Source organism: Chiloscyllium plagiosum, unplaced genomic scaffold (genome assembly GCF_037043375.1).
Source record: "Chiloscyllium plagiosum isolate Xiang-an unplaced genomic scaffold, Cpla_swu_hap1 HiC_scaffold_14, whole genome shotgun sequence".
Lineage (NCBI taxonomy): Eukaryota > Metazoa > Chordata > Chondrichthyes > Orectolobiformes > Hemiscylliidae > Chiloscyllium > Chiloscyllium plagiosum.
The window spans coordinates 16093574-16112653 of record NW_028270152.1 but is presented as its reverse complement, the minus strand read 5'-3'; the positions used below and the strand labels follow the sequence as shown (position 1 = coordinate 16112653).

General features: G+C 41.2%; 1 protein-coding gene across 1 annotated transcript in view; it reads left to right on the top strand.

The window, feature by feature from the left end:
• Positions 1 to 4115: 4115 nt before the first annotated feature.
• The window catches only part of elk1 (ETS transcription factor ELK1), a 108797-nt gene continuing 93832 nt past the window's right edge, over positions 4116 to 19080 (top strand). The window contains exon 1 of the mRNA XM_087994090.1: positions 4116 to 4129. The gene's annotated coding sequence lies outside the window, so the exon portion shown is untranslated. The remainder of the gene's footprint in view (positions 4130 to 19080) is intronic.

Below are 19080 nucleotides of genomic sequence, written 5' to 3'. Positions count from 1 at the left end.
TGCTATCCTTTATTCTTAAACAGTGACCCACATTCCCCGGACAGAGGAAACGTCCTTCCTAAATCTACTTTGTCATTGCCCCTCAGGATGGTATATGTTTAAATCAAGGCACCTTTTCTAAACTCCAGTGGATACAACATTTCCTCATACCTCAAGCTACCTATTGCTGATATCAGTCTAATAAACCTCTGAACTGTTTCTAATACATCACCATCCATCCTTAAACAAGGAGATCAATGATTTACGTTGTACTCCAGATAAAGGCAAAGTTAGTTTATTTGTAATTGGGTCAGAGGAACCCAATCAATTTATGGTATTTCCTTCCTGGGTCTTAAAGAGGTAATGTTTCTGGAGACATTTTGTATAATTACCCTAAATCATTTATAAAAATCCATTTTAAACCATTCTTTCATGGGATGTGGACATCAATAGCTATTTATTGCACATCCCTAATTGCCCCCATGATAGTTAGAAGTTAACCACATTGCTGTTGGTGTGGAGGCACTTGTGGATCACACCAGGTAAGGATGGCAGATTTCCTTCCTTCCCCAAAAGGCATTGTTGAATCAGATGGATATTTTGCAATAGTCAACAACAGTTATATGGTCACCAATTTTTGACTGGATTTTTATTGCACGTGCTAGTGCAATTTATTGAATTTTTAGCAATTGGCTCAGTGGGATTCATTTCAACCCAAAACATTAGTCAGAGTGTCTGAATTATCAATACAGTATCATCACCATTACACCATCACCTCCTGAAACACTGAATAATGCTTTCCCAGTGTTCCCAATTGTGGCTATTTACGGCTGGTCTTTGTTAAAGAGGTTCATTGTGTCCTTCAAAACACTTTCTCCCCACAGTCTAAAATTTCACTAAAATATCATGTCCCATTTGCTACAAGTTGCACATACTGTGGTTAGATTTGTGCTTCCTTTACCATTTTAATAATTTTAAAAATGTAATATGCTCAATGTCTTGTTTTAATGCATTGTAAGATCACCAGATGACGAACAGACAAACATGAGAGTCAGGAACAAAAAGATGGGCAATTCAGCCCCTCAAACCTGTTCCTTCATTCAAAAAGATCATAGCTGATCCATTTGTTTGAATCCCACATTCTCATCTGACGCTGATAGTCTCTGATTCCCTTTCATAACAAGAATGTATGTATCTGTGACTCTGTCTCCACCACCTTCAGAGGCAGTCACACAACCTTTTGAGAGAAAAGAAACCTCATCTTTGTCCTAAAAGTCCAATCTCTTTGGTTTAAAACAGTACTACCTCTGGACTCACCAACAAGTGGAAACATCCTCTCCACATTCAAGACGTTCTTTCAGCCCTTTGGTCTAGTCCTTACAACATCTGACTGTTTCTCAAATGGGTCCTGGTACTAACACATTAATCACATTTTTCAAGATTTAGAAAATTAGGGTGTTAATTTGAGCAGCAACAGAAGTGGTGCTCATCAATGTGCATGTCAAACCAGAAAGACATTCTACCTAACCCACAAATAAGTAGTATCAATTATGGCTTGGTTGTTAGTGAAATACGTAAAATTTACACCGTGCTGTTTCCTTCCCCTCTGTTTGATGTTTAAGAGGCAATATTTATTTTGGAATGCAGTTGGCAAAACTTTGTCATGATTCGTCAGTGTGTTGCAAAGTGAGCTAACTAGCCTTATTAAATGATCCTGCACCACCTGAAAAAAAAATTACAATTCTCTGCTTTCTACAGACCATAATTCTAACCAAATTCACCTCCAAACTCCAAGGCCTAGGACTCTGCTCCCTCAACTGGATCCTTGACTTCCTGACCCACAGGCCATAAACAGCAAGGGCGGGTGACAACATTTCAAACTCTACAGGTCATTCTGGTATAACACACGTTTTCTACAGACCACAAAGTGAGCCCACTGGGGCATCATGGAGTAAAATGCAATATTCTTGGGAACAATAGGAGACTGTCCATGGCAGACGGTCATCCTGGAACATCTGGATAACAAGGACTCCTATGTCAAATTCCTATTTATTGACTTTAACTCCGCCTTCGACACCATAATTCTAACCAAACTCACCTCCAAACTCCAAGGCCTAGGACTCTGCTCCCTCAACTGGATCCTTGACTTCCTGACCCACAGGCCGTAAACAGCAAGGGCGGGTGACAACATTTCAAACTCTACAGGTCATTCTGGTATAACACACGTTTTATCAACGTGAATTGGCTGTAGTGCAATTGAAGAATGTGGACCGTTATTTGTAAAATGTGAGCTTTCCTTACCTGTATTGGCTATAACGCAGTTCCACCCCCATTGGTTTAAATGCCGCTACTATTGCACAATTCTCTTATAAGGTGCGATCGCACAAGGATGGAACTATTGCATTATATCAGAACCGATTGTATCACTGTTCATTGCCTGTTGCTGGGTCAAGATCCTGTAACTGCTTCCCTAGCAGCACTACGAGTACACTTAGAGCACATGAACTGCACTAGTTCAGGAAGACAGCAAACTCACCCATTTTCTCCACAGAAATAAGCTTGAGCAATAAACACTGACCTAACCAGTGATGCGCACATCCTACGAAAGATTAAGAAAATATTGGAATAAGTGCAGTGGAGTGTTACATAATAGAAGAACGATGTTTAGACTGAAAGCAGGTATCTACAAGGCAGTTGTGAGACCTGACTTGTCCTGTAGTACAGAAACATGAGCAACATCAACATGAGAGGAACAATGACCAGACTCTAATGAGATACAGATGGGTAAGACGGATGTACGAAGATAATGAAAGGACATTTCAACACCCAGTGCAACAGGAGATCAGTGAAGATTATTGGGGCTTCATTGGAAGAAATTGAGAAAAGATTGAACTTGTTCTCTGCTGCAGAGACTGAAAGGGGGAATGTGGTGAAGCTTGTAATGGAGGTGGGACTGCCAGGACGAAGGGGAGGAGGAAGGTCCCAGATCAGAGGGAAAGATCCATTCGTGACAGAATTATTCACAACACGTTTAAACAAGAAATGGTTGACTGACTCGTAGAGACAGAGAACAGTAGTCAAGCAGCATTGTGAACACCTCAAGCAAAATGGGACAAACCAAACATGGAGGAGGCGAAAGAAAATGAAGGAATGGTGGTATGGATTTGGAATAATTGGTCTTGCTATAATTGGACTTAGCCTCCCGGGGTTAGAGAGAGGAGGGAAGAAAGGGAGATGGGTTTCTAAATCAGCCAGGATTGCTACTCCAACTTGCTACTCTATCATACCTGCCACAAAATGGCCTTGTGCAGATACTGGGAGAAGACATGTCTGTGGTTGAATAACCTGCCAGTGCATTATGTTGAAGCCCCACCGTGGTAAGGTATCGAATGTGCTGGTGATACCTCGTAATCCATATGTCAACATGACGTAGACCTTTGGGTAACTGGGAGATAGAAAAATGGATTCAACCATCATCCTGCAGCCTTAGAACATAGAACAGTACAGCACATGAACAGGCCCTTCAGCCCAAGATGTTGTACCAAACATGATGCCAAGTTAAACTAATCCCTTTTGCCTGCCCATTGTCCACATCCCTCCATTCCTGGCTTATTCATGCTCTTATTTAAATGCCCCTATTGTATCTGCCTCCTCTATTTCCCCGGTAATGTGTTCCAGGCACATGTCACTCTCTGTGTAAAAAACTTGCCGCTCACCTCTCCTTGTTGTTACTGTTAAGATGCTCAGATGTAATGTGTGACACATGACTTTTATTAGGGATAATTGTAAAATGATTTCTATTGTCCAATTATTTCCTTTAGGAATGTATTTGCAAGGTTGGGTAGAATGATGGAAGTCTTTCTACGTTTATTCAGCAGCATATTTCTCAAAATGTCTCCACCTCCAGATATTGCTCAGAAGCTAACCAATGCAGCCCAACCCTGCCACTTTAAGTTGTAATCTTCAACGATTACGAAATTCGGGAGAGCTGAAAGTGTAAACTGCAGTGAGGGAGAGAGGTCAGTGCACACAGCAGCTGTTAGCACAAATTATTCACTTCCTGGATATGGAGAAGATTATCTCTCCCACTGAACACTGTGTCGATTGTGCAAGTACCAGCATTTTCATTCATTACTAGACTTGAACTCTGGTAAGTTGGTTGCTCTTAAAAAAATTCTGAAGAAACCTCTGAAGTAATTCTGTAGCCAGCCAGCTGGTCATTGCTCCGGTATTACCATGATTGTGTAAGATCCTTTTGTAGCTTATGTTTTTTTCCTTTTCAAAGGTTTCCTTTAAAAGCTGCATGAAATCAAATTGAATGTTTTGAGCCTGAGAGTCATGTCTGCTCTGAGACAGTGATCAGACTGAAGATTTACTTGTTAAACAAAACTCTCCTTGTGATTTAGTGTGACTCAATACTTTCTGTTCTTGATTATGACACTGTTTTGTTCATTTTCAAAGATCACCTCCCTTAGCTTTTAACTAACAAACGGTGATACTTTGCAAGTTTATTATTATGTTATTGAAAGGCCACAAAGTGTTTCACATAGTACCTGTTATGTAGGAAAATGCAGCAATTAATCTCTGCTGACAATGCCAGATAATGAGTGACTGGCTATTTTTTAACGGGGTTGAGGCAGGAGTGTTGGCAGGACACTGGAAAACATCTATAATTTATTAAAATAACTATGCAATTTTTAATATGTAGTTGCATGGGCAAATCGAATCTTGGTTTAAGTTTTCACAAGATGGTTTCTCAGAAAAGGCTGCACTCCCTCAATACTGTCCTTTAGAGTACCAGCCTAAATTAGTTGGGTTACTAATAACTCTCAGGGAGAACTGAGATGATTGAATAAATTTCTCGTCAACGACATCTGAAGTTGTAAGTGACTGGAATGGTTTTACATGCCTAATTTTGCATGATGTTACTTCTCTCAGCTTCCTGCATTTAGCTGAAGAAGGAACCCAGCTTTTGTCAGAGACACAGTTTGTTATACTTAGATCATGACTTCTGATAATCCATAAATTAAAATCAAACCTTTTGCTCAAACAAATTGGCTGGCACAGTGGTGCTAATATTCATACCTGCCTGCATTATGAGTTTACCGTTGCTTGTGGATAGTAAGATTTTTTACCAACACTGTGGATGGAATCAGGTCATAGAACGGGTTTCATGATGCTAGAGTTGAGAAATTATAGTTATGTTGCATTGAAAAGTTTAAATGATACTTTAATAAAGATCTTGAAAATGATTTTGAAAGGAGGTGTGGGAAATTCTATCCCTCCTTGCTGGGTAATCAGTAACAAATGGTCACCAAAATAATCCTGTCAGCAGGAGGGTGAGGAGCAAAGTGATATTAGAAACATTTCTTCATATGTATGTTTACTAGAAATTGGATTTCTATCATAACATGAGAAGGAGGCCAGTCAGTCCATTATGCCTGTGTCAGCTCTTTGGAAGGGATGATTAATGTAGTCTCATTGACCCTTTTCTTTCTCCATAACCCTACAACTTTGCCACCTTGAGTTAGTTACCCAATTCCCTTTTGAAAGCTGTTATTGAATCTTCTTCCACCAGCAGTTCACAACATAGAATGTAACTTATGTTTTATCCTCATGCCATTTCTGTTTTTTTTTGCTAATTTCCCTTAAATCTGTATCCTATAGTGACTGGCTGTTGTTATGATTGGAATTAGTTGAAAATCATTGGCATAATTGTTTCTACTAAAAGTAGAGTAGATAAAAAAAAAAGCAGAAGACAATACAAGGTGATTGGAGAGGCAATGGGATTATTTTGAATTGCTCCAATAAATTATTGCAATAGGCACGACAAGTTGTGCTATGATGGCTCTTGGTTCCATATTTAATTATTTAATAAGTTCATGATGCTTGCCATGCTATCATTGGCAAAAAGAAGTCTAGGTCAGTTCCCAATAAGAAGGTTGAGAAAATGCTCGTGACTGATGAGTATTAGAGAGGCACTGACCCAACAGATAACCTGTAGAGAACATAGATAAAATGAAGAAAGCTAGAAATGATATTCTTTTAACTGTTTACAGTAAGTTTACAGTAAGAGTAGAATAATAGAATTTTAATGGACTTATGATTGTGAGTCAAGAGTGTGGTGCTGGAAAAGCACAGCAGTTCAGGCAGCATCCAAGGAGCAGGAAAATTGAGGTTTGGGCAAAAGCCCTTCATCATGAGGCAGTTGTGAACGAACACAGTTTGGATGAATGTATTCTTAGCAATCATTCCCTCCTATTGGTTTTACACGTAAGCTCAAGTTTGATTTGATTTATTGTTGTCACCTGTACCTAACTACAGTGAAAATTTTGTTTTGTGTGCAGTATAGGCAGATCATAACATACAGCATCTACAGATCATTGGGTGATTGAACAGAGCAAGGCATACAGAGTTATGGCTACACAGGAAGGTGTACAAAAGCAAGATCAACATTGGATTTGAAAGTTGAGAAGTCCATTCATCAGTCTAATAACAGTGGAGATGAAGCTGTTCTTGAATCTGTTGGTCCATGTGTTTAAGCTTTTGCACCTTCTGCCTGACTGAAAAGGTTGGAAGAGATTATAATAGTGGTGGGACGGGACTTTGATGATGTTGGCTGCCTTTCCACAGCAATGAGAAGTGTAAATGGAGTCAGTTGATGAGAGGTTGGCTTATGTGATGGTCTGGGCTGTATTCACAACTGTTCTGTAGTTTCTTATGGTTCGGGGCAGAGCATTTACTGTACCAAGTGTAATACATTCAGGTGGAATGCTTTCTATGGTGCATCTGTAAACTTTGATAAGGATCCTTATGCTGAAAATGTGTTGCTGGAAAAGCGCAGCAGGTCAGGCAGCATTCAGGGAACAGGAGAATCGACGTTTCGGGCATAAGCCCTTCTTCAGGAATGAGGAAAGTTTGTCCAGCAGGCTAAGATAAAAGGTAGGGAGGAGGGACTTGGGGGAGGGGCGTCGGAAATGTGATAGGTGGAAAGAGGTCAAGGTGAGGGTGATAGGTCAGACTGGGGTGGGGGCGGAGAGGTCAGGAAGAAGATTGCAGGTTAGGAAGGCGGTGCTGAATTCGATGGATTTGACTGAGACAAGGTGGGGGGAGGGGGAATGAGGAAACTGGTGAAATCTGAATTCATCCCTTGTGGTTGGAGGGTTCCTAGGCAGAAGATGAGGCGTTCTTCCTCCAGCCGTCATTTTGTTGTGGTCTGGCGATGGAGGAGTCCAAAGACCCCCACCTTATCTCAGTCAAATCCATCGAATTCAGCACCGCCTTCCTAACCTGCAATCTTCTTCCTGACCTCTCCGCCCCCACCCCAGTCTGACCTATCACCCTCACCTTGACCTCTTTCCACCTATCACATTTCCGACGCCCCTCCCCCAAGTCCCTCCTCCCTACCTTTTATCTTAGCCTGCTGGACAAACTTTCCTCATTCCTGAAGAAGGGCTTATGCCCGAAACGTCGATTCTCCTGTTCCCTGGATGCTGCCTGACCTGCTGCGCTTTTCCAGCAACACATTTTCAGCTCTGATCTCCAGCATCTGCAGACCTCACTTTCTCCTTAAGGATCCTTATGGACATGCCAAATTTCCTTAGCCTCCTGAGGAAGAAGAGACGTTGTTCTGCTTTCATGGTCGTTGCATCTATGTGGGTGGTAGAGGACAGGTTATTGTCGATTCCAGATTTAGCCGGGGTTGGTAAGTCTTGTAGTCTTGAACAACATTTGTGAAGCCAGTTGTGCTTTTTACAACAATCAGATAGCTTTCAAGGTCATTTTATCAGTCGACATATTACCAGAATTCAGTATCACAGCCTGCCACAACCCGTGAGAAACTAGTCCAATGCTACAATCTCTACACTACTGGACTCATCCTGCTGTACTGTTGTGTGCTTGCTACCATACCAAACACTGAATTTTGAACTAACACATGCAAAGCCTTCATTAAAAATTGGCAAGTTTGCTCAAAGAAGAGGTGTGATTTTCTGACTGCAATTTTCTAACTACAAGCCTTAGCCACCAATGGTGTGCATCCAGAATTTATATGTTGATATACAGTGCCCCTTTGGAGGAGTCAACATATTTTAGACATGTTTATATTTTAATTGCAGTTAAATATTTATACATCATACTGTACCAACTTGCAAATAATGTGTACTTCTGTGATCTCATCAGGATATTGGAACTACTTCCAGAGGAAACTACTTTAGATTAAAGTAGATGTGAATGTTCTAGTGCTGCCAATGAAAGACTCAGTTAGGGTTTGACTTGCTGTGTAGGGTGTGAATTAAGCTCTGTCAGAATTTGCTGACATATTTCATACAAAGATAGCATTCACAAGTACGGTGTTACATTATGCCAAGTTTCTTTCTGTTTTGATGTCTGCGTTGTGCTTATTAAAGTGAGCATTGACGCTACAGAGGAGTAAAAAACCTTTTCACTCTTCATGCAGATCAGCACAGAATATGACTACATTTACATGATGAAGAGTAAAGGTCATACAAACATACTCGTTAGGAGCAGGAATAGGCTGTTTGGCCCATCGAGCCTATTCCACCATTCAATAAAATTATCATGAGAAAAATATTCTTTCCACGCCCACTCTGTCCAGCCTTCTCATCTGTTTTAATCAAGTCACCTTTTACACTTCTAAATTCCAGTTGGTATAAGCCTTGCCTGTTCAACCTACGCTAATAATTCAACTCGTCTGTTCCAAGTATTAGACTGGTGATCCTTTCCTGAACTGCTTCCAACTTATTTATGTCCTTCCTTACATAAGTAGATGAACACAATACATGTTATTCCAGATAGGGTCTCACCTTTTATATCTGAAGTGTAGTCTCCCCACTTTTGTAAGTCAGTTCCCCTTGCAATAAATGATGACATTCTATTAGCTCCCTTGATTACTTACTGTAACTGTACACTAGCCACTTATGAGTCATGCACTCAGACAGTCAGATCCCTCTGCCTCTCAGAACTCTGCAATCACTAAATATTTAGATAAAATGCTATTTTTAAAATCCTCCTACTAAAATGGACAATTTCACATTTTCCCACATTATAACTCAATTTTCCAGATCATTGCCCAATCACTTAATCTCTATGTATCCCTTTGTAGCCTTCTTATATCTTCTTATCAATTTACTTTTATGCTTATCTTTCTGCCCTTCGCAAATTTAGCAAGCATACCTTCTGTAAGTTACTTGTACAAGCTGATTTCTATAGCATACTACTCATTCCTTCTTGCCAACCAGAAAAAGATCCATTTATGCTTACTCTCTGTTTACCGTCAGCTGACCTATCAACACACATACCAATATGATACCACAACATTTGTGACACCTTAGATACTGAAGCACTCTTTGCCCAAATGCAATAATATTTGGACAGAATTAGTGGCAAGTAACATTCACACCACAAAAGTGCCAGGAAATGATCATGTCCAACAACAGAAAATTTAATCATCATCCCTTAATGTTCATCCTGGGGGTTACCATTGATCAGAAAAATAATAATAGTCTCTAACATTTTCCCTTTGACAAAGATTGAGCTAACTGGCCTGTATTTCCTGTTTTCTGTCTCACCCCCACTCCTGTTTTGAATAGACATAGAAACTTCGAAAATCGGAGCAGGAATAGGCTCTTCGGCCCTTCACACCTGCTCTGACATTCAATATGATCGTGGCTAATCATCCAACAAAGTACACTGTTCCCGCTTTCTCTCCCATAACTTTTGACCCCTTTAGAGCTAAGAATTACCACTAACATCTGATGAAGGAGCAGCGCTCCAAAAGCTGGTGTTTTCAAATAAACCTGTTGGACTATAACCCTGGTAAGCGTGAGTTTTGACCTAACTCCATCTCAGAAACATTTAATGTTTTGGCCTCAAATGCTTTCTGTGGCAGAGAGTTACACAGGTTTTTCATTCCGTGGGTGAAGTAATTTCTCCTCATCTTATTCCTAACTGTCTACCTCCCACTCCCTTCCCCCAAACTATGACCCCCAGTTCTAGATTCCCTAGTCATCAAGAACTTCCTTCCCCTGTTTATCCTGTCTAATTCTGTTACACTTTTATAGGTTTCTATGAGATCCCTCTTATCTGTCTAATCTCCAGTGAATATAGTCCTAACTGATCCAGTCTGTCTTCATATGTCAGTACTGCCATCCCAGGAATCAGTGTGATAAACCCCTTGTTTCACTCCCTGCACCGTCAGAACATTCTTCCTCTGATGAGGATATCAAAATTGCACACAATACTCCAGGTGTGTACTCACCTGTACAATTTCAGCAAGTCATCCTTGCTTCTGTACTCAAAACCTCTCATTACAAAGGCTGTCATGACATTGCTTTATTCACTTGCATGTTTGCTTTCAGAGACTGGTCCACAAGGACACCTGGTCTTGTTCCACCTCTGCCTTTCCCACATTATGTTCTCTGTAAATGTGATTCAAAATTCAAATTCAAAGATTTGCTGTCCATTTCCTGAATTGCACCAAGCATTGTTAGCTCAACACCATGTTCTTGATGATCTACAATAGCTCCCCTTGGAACAAAGCCTCAATTTTAATTCTCATCTTTGCTTTCATATCTCTTCACTGGAATTCCCTCCACCACTCTACCACATCTTCCTCCTTTAAGATACTTTTAAAACTTACACTGTTGATCAAAATAGATATTAGGTCATTAGCCCTAATATCTCCTTATGTGGCTCGATTTTACATTCCACCTTTTATTGGTCCATTGAGGCAATTTGGGATGTTAATGGTTCCATGTAGATACAAGTTGTTGTTGTTCTCACGATAGTATCTTGATGACTTTATTTTAAATGACACTCTTAGTCTCAGCTCACCCGAAAAGAGAGAGAGAGAGGGGTGTGTTTCAAAACAAAATTGATGGGATGTGGGCATCGCTGGTTGGGCAAGTATTTATTGCCATGGAGACAGTAATGGTGAGCTGCCTTTTTGAACAGCTGCAGTTCCATGTACTGTAGGTAAACCCACAATTCTGTTAGGATGGGAATTCCAGGATTTTGACCCGGATGTACTGGAGAAATGGCGATATATTTCCAACACAGGCTGGTGAAGAGACTTGGAGGACAACTTGCAGATAGTAGTGCTCAGGAACTACAAAGGAACCGAGGAGTTTGCAAGCTACAGGAGGGCGGAAAGCAGTTTGAGAATGGGGTTACTATTGCTGCTACATCACCAGAAGCCTGTAGAAACCAAGGTTGGAAAGGAAAATCAAGACATGACATCCCAAGGTTAGATAGGTGATTGACTAGTGAGTATTTTCTCCAGTGTAAACTTAATTTCAATTGAGGTGACTAGAACATTAACTGAAAAATAAGGATGAAGGTCATTAATTCAAATCCAAGATGAATTAGTAAAGTAATTAATTAATTAATTGAAACACTATAAGAGTAGTAGGGCAGGTGATGTATTGCAGCCATGTTATATATAAGCTTTTGGACACTGGGTATAATCCAAGATTAGTGTGAATGTAGTCCAGGGCTGAGGGATGGCTTTCAGTTGATCAGCTGGCATCTGCATCAGGGGAGTGGTATCAGAGAGTGGTATAGTTACTTAGACATATTGTTCCAAGGGACCATCACATTCTTATTTAGTCCAAGATCAAAGGCAAGAGAGTGTAGCTGTGAGGAAAGCTGGTAAGGAGATTGAGAAAGTAAAAGTGGAGGAGGCTCAGCCTTTGCAATTGTCCCACACGTTTGAGGTTGATACAGCCTATATGAATGAGGGATAAATTGGCCTAGTCTTGCTCTTAATTTGTGGGTTCATAATGTAGGATTTTAGACAGTGAATGGAAGTTCCATCCAAGTCTAGTGTCTAGTGTAAATTGGGCTGCCAACTCACTATCATCTGTTCTGTGTCAACCTCAAAGTAAATTCTAACCTGCCACCTTGGGCAAAGGGGAAAATGGATACTCATAAAATGCACAATAGCAAAATCTGTAAAATTATTTTACTGCAATCTTTCTGCAGGATAAATTGTCATAAAATCTGTTAAAAGGCAAGTTCAGGATATCAGTAAGTATTACTTTCTACATCAGTCCATGGCATAGGCTTGTTAGGATGGCGTAAGGAAAGAATCCATTCACAGCCACTGGATAATGAACGAGATCAACTGAATTATCTTCTTTTTCTGTTATTGCTTCAGAAATACATGTTATATTGATTTAATTTAGGCTTCAGTTCTAAACAAATTTATTAGGAAATTATCTAAAAGATCACAAAAGCAGAACTGCTGTTTAGGAGCATGCAACTGCAATAGGCCATTCAGCCCCTCAAGCATTTAACCAGATCATGGCCCATCATGGGTCAAGGAATTGGAAATGCGGGAAAAACATTCCTTGTGACAAACCCCATCAATTAAATAGCAGGCTTTGAACTATCACAGTGAGAGCAGTTCTTGCTAAATAGGCTCAGGAGAAGGTAGTATCCCTATGTCGAGAGTGTAATGCTGGAAAAGCACAGCAAGTCAGGCAGCATCCGAGGAGCAGGAGAATCGACATTTTGGGCAAAAGCTTTCCTGATGAAGAGGTAATGCCCAAAATGTCGATTCTCTTGCTCCTCTGATGCTGCCTGACCTGCTGTGCTTTTCTAGCATGACACTCTCGACTCTGACCTCCAGGATCTGCAGGCCTCACTTTCTCCTAGTATCCCTACGTGCCAACTCCCATTGGTGGGACCTCAGTGCAAACCCATTGTGGAGAGACACAAACAACGCTGCACATTACTGAGGACTGTCCCACTACAGCCTAAGTGGTGGACTAATCACCTCAACCTACGAAAGGATATACGTACCATAGAAGGAGTGCAATAAAGATTCATTAGACTAATGCTGGGTTTAGTGATTAGAATGAGGTCAGCCAGATGGATCTCATAGAATATGAGTTCCATAATTGGGGCTGTTAATTTGGTCCAATCTGGCTGACAGATATAAACAGGAGTTTCAGAAGCTCTGCTGATTTTGTGAGCTGGCTCTAAGCTATCTGGGTCAGTGTCATATACTATGCACATTAGGGAGGCAACGGCCTAGTGATATTATCACTGGATTGTTAAACCAGAGACCCAGATAGTGTTCTGGGGACTCGGGTTCGAATCCTGCCGTGGTAGATGATAGAATATGAATTCAATAAATATCTGGAATTAAGAATCTACTGATGACCATGAATTGATTATTGAGAAAAAACCCATCTGGTTCACTTTCAGGAAGGAGACTGCCATCCTTACCTGGTCTGGCCTCCATGTGACTCCAGACCCACAGCAATATGATTGACTCTGAATTACGCTTAGATTAGATTAGATTAGATTAGATTCCCTACAGTGTAGAAACAGGTCCTTCAGCCCAACAAGTCCACACCGACCCTCCGAAGAATAATCCACCCAGACCCATTTCCCTCTGACTAATGCACCTAACACTATGGGCAATTTAGCATGGCCAATTCACCTGGCCTGCACATCTTTGGATCATAGGAGGAAACTGGAGCACCCGGAGGAAACCCACACAGACATGGGGAGAATGTGCAAACTGCACACAGACAGTGGTGTAGAGGCTGGAATTGAACCCAGGTCACTGGCGCTGTGAGGCAGCAGTGCTAACCACTGAGCTACCATGCCACCCATGCTGCCTAGTCAGCAATGCCCTCATCCAGTGAGTGAATGAAGAAGGGAAAAAAGGGTGACTTGGTGACAGGATACCAGCCATCGAGGAGTTACTTCACTGGAAATGGTAGGAGTATCCCATGAGGAGAGATTAGTTTGACTGCGCCTGTAATCACTAGAGTTTAGAAGGATGAGGGGATCTGACGATTGAAAGCTATAACTTTCCAACATGACTAGGCAAACAAGTCGCAGAGAGGATGTTTCCCCTGGCTGGGAAGTCCAGAAAAAGGCAATACAGATACAGGATATGGGGTCTGCCATTTAAGACCAAGATGAGGGGAAAATTCTTCACTCAAAGGGTAGTGAACCTGTGGAAGTCTCTACCACAGAAAGCAGTGGAGTCCAAGTCACTGAATGTATTCAAGAAAGGGGTAGATATATTTTTAGAATTTAAAACATCGAGGCGTATGGAGAGAAAGTGGGAATACAGCACTGAGATAAAGGATCAGCTGTGATCATATTGAATGGCCTCCTCCTGCTCCTATTATCTATATCTCAGTAAGTGAAGCGTCTATCGCTAGGCTTTAGGCTTTGCATTCGCTAAATAATAACAATATCTGACATGCACATCAACCCAATTTATCCACCTTAGCTGCCTTTTCCTTCATAACCTTAGCTAATTGAGAAAAAAAAAACTATCAATCTTCAAAATGGAAGCTGCTGTTGTCTCGAGCATCTGCAGTTTCTGTGGAAGAGAAGTCCGGATTTCCATGAATGTTTGTACAAAAATAAAAGCTTCCCAAGTTCCCTCCCAAAAGGTCTTTTTCCAATTCTAAAGTCCTGTTGCTATTATTAAATATCATTCTGTTTTCTAATGTTGACATCCTTCACCATGTAAAGAATTGACATTGTATAGTATGAAGTTAGAGATTAAGAGCAGGTGTAGGCCATTTGGCTGTTTGAGTCTGTTTCACCATTCACCAAGATCATGGTGGATCTGTTTGCGTTCCACATTCCCAGCTATTCCCCAATAACTTTTGATTCCCCTGCCTAACAAGAATCTGTACTTAAAGTGAACCTGCTGACTGGAAGCTGGATTTGTGGAAAAGAAGTATACTCACGAGAAGGGAAACACTTCTTTCCTTTACATTTATCTACATCCTGATCCTCTTGACAGGCACTGCAAAAAGAAATGATCCCATTTCACAGTAAGTGCTGGAATATACAGGCAGATCAATCAGCATTGGTAAAAGAAAAGGCAAGGTTAACATTTCAGCTTGAGATGTTTCATTAGAATTGAGTCGTGAGAAAGGACCTGTTGTTTGAAATGTGAACCTGTCTGTCCCCTTTTCAGTAGCAGACAGTAATACTGCGTATCTCTAATATTTTCTATGATTATTTCCAGAATTGGCTTCTTTTTTTCTCCCTTTCTTTTTAACTTGATTGGCAGTCAGGAGGTTGCCACCATTCAAAGGCAGTCTTTCTGCACTGTGCAATGACTCACAATGTCAAGCGAATGTCTGTGAAATATAAAGAGGGGGACTGGGGGAGGGAATAATTCAGTATTCCATTCTGAATAACTGACCTAAGTCTGATTCATGGGGATATATTGCTTGTAAATTGCACCTTGTTACTGTCGACAAAAATGATTGGTACCAGTCAGGCATCTCACTTAAAACCTGAGCCTCCTTGACACCTAAGTATTAGAGCTGACAAAAAAATCTTGTCACTAAAAAGAATGAGATTTATAACTCAGTTTGAGGTAAACTAACGCTCCTTTATTTGATCGCCAGATGCCTCGCTCCAACTTTGGAAAGGCATGGCTTATCGCACACACCAGCTCCAGCTGGCATTATGGGGACATAGTGTAAGCCACTGATGCTAACTTTAGTTGCAAATACCCATTGCTGAAGCTGTCACAGTACATGCTTATATTTACCATTGAACATCTATTATAATTCAGTGTAAAACTAGTTTACAGTCCCTTTGACCAGTTTGTAATTCTTTCACGAATTAGTCAGACATGGCTCATCTTAGCACAGTTTTTAGTTTCTCATACAGCAGTTGTGTTTTGATTTATGTAGAGTAATTGCTAAGAATGTTTACTCATTTCACCGAGTCAAGGCAAATGTGGAATATGTGTTTTAAACATTTCTAGCTTTCAATCATCCACCACATAATTTGAGTTTCCTCCTTTATAACAGTGACTACACTTCAGAAACATTTCATGGTCCTGAAAGCCTCTGGGATGTTCTGACAGTGTGGAAGGCATTATAGAAGTGAAAGTTCCTTCTTCCTCCCTATTGTTTGCAGGACAACCAGCTAAACATTTCTTGCATGATTTTTACTCAGGGAAGCTTAAAGAAAACCACAAAGTGGTGGCAGAAAGTAGGGTGCTGAAACAAAATTAACTAGTCATCTTTTTTATGACCTCAGGGCTCTAAGGTGTTTTGGAACAGATTAAATTTTTATTTGAATTATATTCGCCGTTATAATATGGGGTGCACATGAAACTCCTACACACAGTAATGAGACAACAGCCAGCAGAAATCTAAAGAAAAAACCCCAAAAAGCTGGGGATGCTGGAAATCAGAAACAAAACAGAAATTGCTGGGAAAGCTCAGCAGGCCTGGCAGTACCTGAAAGATGAAACTTTATTGCTGGAACAGCACAGCAGGTCAGGCAGCATCCAGGGAACAGGAGATTCGACGTTTCGGGCACAGGCCCTTCTTCAGGAATGAGCAGAGAGTGTTCAGCAGGAGAAGATAAAAGGTAGGGAGGAGGGACTTGGAGGAGGGGCGTTGGAAATGTGATAGGTGGAAAGAGGTCAAGGTGACCTCACATCTGCAGACCTCACTTTCTCCTCGAAGATAGTACCTGAAAGATGTTGTGAAACTTGAAAGGGTTCAGAAAAGATTTACAAGGATGTTGCCAGGGTTGGAGGATCTGAGCTACAGGGAGAGGCTGAACAGGCTGGGACTGTTTTCCCTGGAGCATTGGAGGCTGAGGGGTGACCTTATAGAGGTTTACAAAATTATGAGGGGCATGGATAGGATAAATAGACAAAGTCTTTTCCCTGGGGTCGGGGAGTCCAGAACTAGAGGGCATAGGTTTAGGGTGAGAGGGGAAAGATAGAAAAGAGACCTAAGGGGCAACTTAGGGTGGTACATGTATGGAATGAGCTGCCAGAGGATGTGGTGGAGGCTGGTACAATTACAACATTTAAGAGGCATTTGGATGTGTATATGAATAGGAAGGGTTTGGAGGGATATGGGCCGGGCGCTGGCAGGTGGGACTAGATTGGTTTGGGATATCTAGTCGGCATGGACGGGTTGGACCGAAGGGTCCGTTTCCATACCGTACATCTCTATGACTCTATGACTTTATCTGTGAAGAAAGAGCGGAGTTAATGATTCAGGCACTTCTTCAGGCCAATAGAAGCTGTTTCGGTGATGTTGGTTCAGGGATAAATATTGGCTAGGCTACATTAAGAGGATTCAAGTCTCTGGTGAGGATTTTGAATACAAAGCTTTGGCCTTGAGACAGACCTGCTATTGTGTCGGAAGGGCACTGAAGATAACTGGGATGGGAATAGGGATGTTGCAATGCTGACACTGTGGCATGTTATTCTAAATGCGGTAGTTAAGAAGTATTATAGAATAAGGGGAAGCTCTATGTTTAATTCACATTATGCTTCACCTGACAGTCCTTCCTGTTGATAGTGGGTGACCCATGTTTAAAACTATTCCAATTACTATAATTAACAGTTCCTCAAATCACACACAATAAGTGATCAAAAAATGCAATTCTTCGAAAGATCAAGATGTGAAAGGTTAAGCAAAAGCCTCTGAGAGCAGTCATACAATTTTTTTTGTCCTCAATTACACAAATTATCTGTGAAGACATTAAAATAACTTTGTATTCAGCCTCCATTCCAGAGAGAGCCAGTGTATCAAACAGCGGTGAAAGTGTGGTGCGGGAGAAGCACAGCAGGTCAGGCAGCATCCGAGGAGCAGGAGAATTGACGTTTCAGGCATAAGCCCTTCATCAGCATCTATCCTCATGAAGGGCTTATGCCCGAAACGTTGATTCTCCTGCTCCTCGAATGCTGCCTGCCCTGTTATGCTTTTTCAGCACCACGCTCTCAACCTTGATCTCGAGCATCTGCAGTCCTCACTTTCTCCTATCCAACAGCAGTGGCAAGGTGCCATCAACAGCACATGTAATCTTTAATCAAACTGTTGCATCTAACTCAAGTGCAGCCCAAAATCACAACAGTAGTTGTTTCGTTTGTGCTTAGATTCCCTACAGTGTGGAAACAGGCCCTTCGGCCCAACCAGTTCACACCGACCCTCTGAAGAGTAACCCACCCAGACCCATTTCCCTCTAAGTAATGCACCTAACATTATGGGCAATTTAGCCTGGCCAATTCACCTAACCTGCACATCTTTGGACTGTGGGGAGGAAATCTGAGCACCCAAAGGAAACTCATGCAGACACAGGGAGAATGTGCAAACCCCACACAGACAGTCACCCGAGGCTGGAATCGAACCTGTTGCTGTGAGGCAGCAGTGCTAACCACTGAGCCACCATGCTGCCCATTATCACACAATAAAGTAAAACTCTCCATTTTAAAGATTAAAGAAAGCATTAAAGTTGTGTGCACACTCTGTGAGGCATTTTGATGTATTAATTTCACTTCCCATTTCTGCCCTCCTCTCCAGAGACTTTGGGGGAAGATCTTAACATTTATATGATAGGGTAACGGAAGGGAAAATGTGTCAATGTAGCCCACTTTACCGATGTCCCATTTCTTATTTCCCTTAAAGTTGCTGGGTTATAGCTTGTTTTACAGAATCGTATTGACTTTGGTGTCTAATTCCGATGTTACGCACCATAAAATGGCCATTCTTTGTGCTACCCACATGGCAGCAAGGGCCTTGAGTTTGTTTGAAAATAAGGAGCATCACAACTGAGCCCAACCCAACATCCAGCAGTGTCAAATGCATCCTTGTTGCAGGAATCTCTGAATAGTTATTAGGAGCTGGAATCCTGGCCATTCCCCACTGCTCACCAAGCTGGGAATGCACTCAGGATAATTGTGTGTTAGTTCCCCAAAACAAGTTTCAGTTGGGGAGAACACTCTCAAAAGTCCTAATGCCAGATGACAGAAGCCATGGATCAGAGGACTTATATATAGAAATATATATCATGGGAGCATGTTTAAGGTGCACCCGTAACAATCTCCTTTCTTTCTTTTGTGCCTTTTAAAAAATTTTGTATGTTTCTTTTTGTAGACACATGTTTGAGTCAGGCTTTGACCTTGTCTTTCCCAAGCTGGTACCTGCTGTTTGTACAAACTTCATAATATTCTATTGTAGGCACTTTCTACAGCTATCTTTAAAATTTGAAGGTTTTTTTTAATGTGGTATAAAATTATCCTATATTCCTCTTCTTTTGAAAGTGGCATTTGAA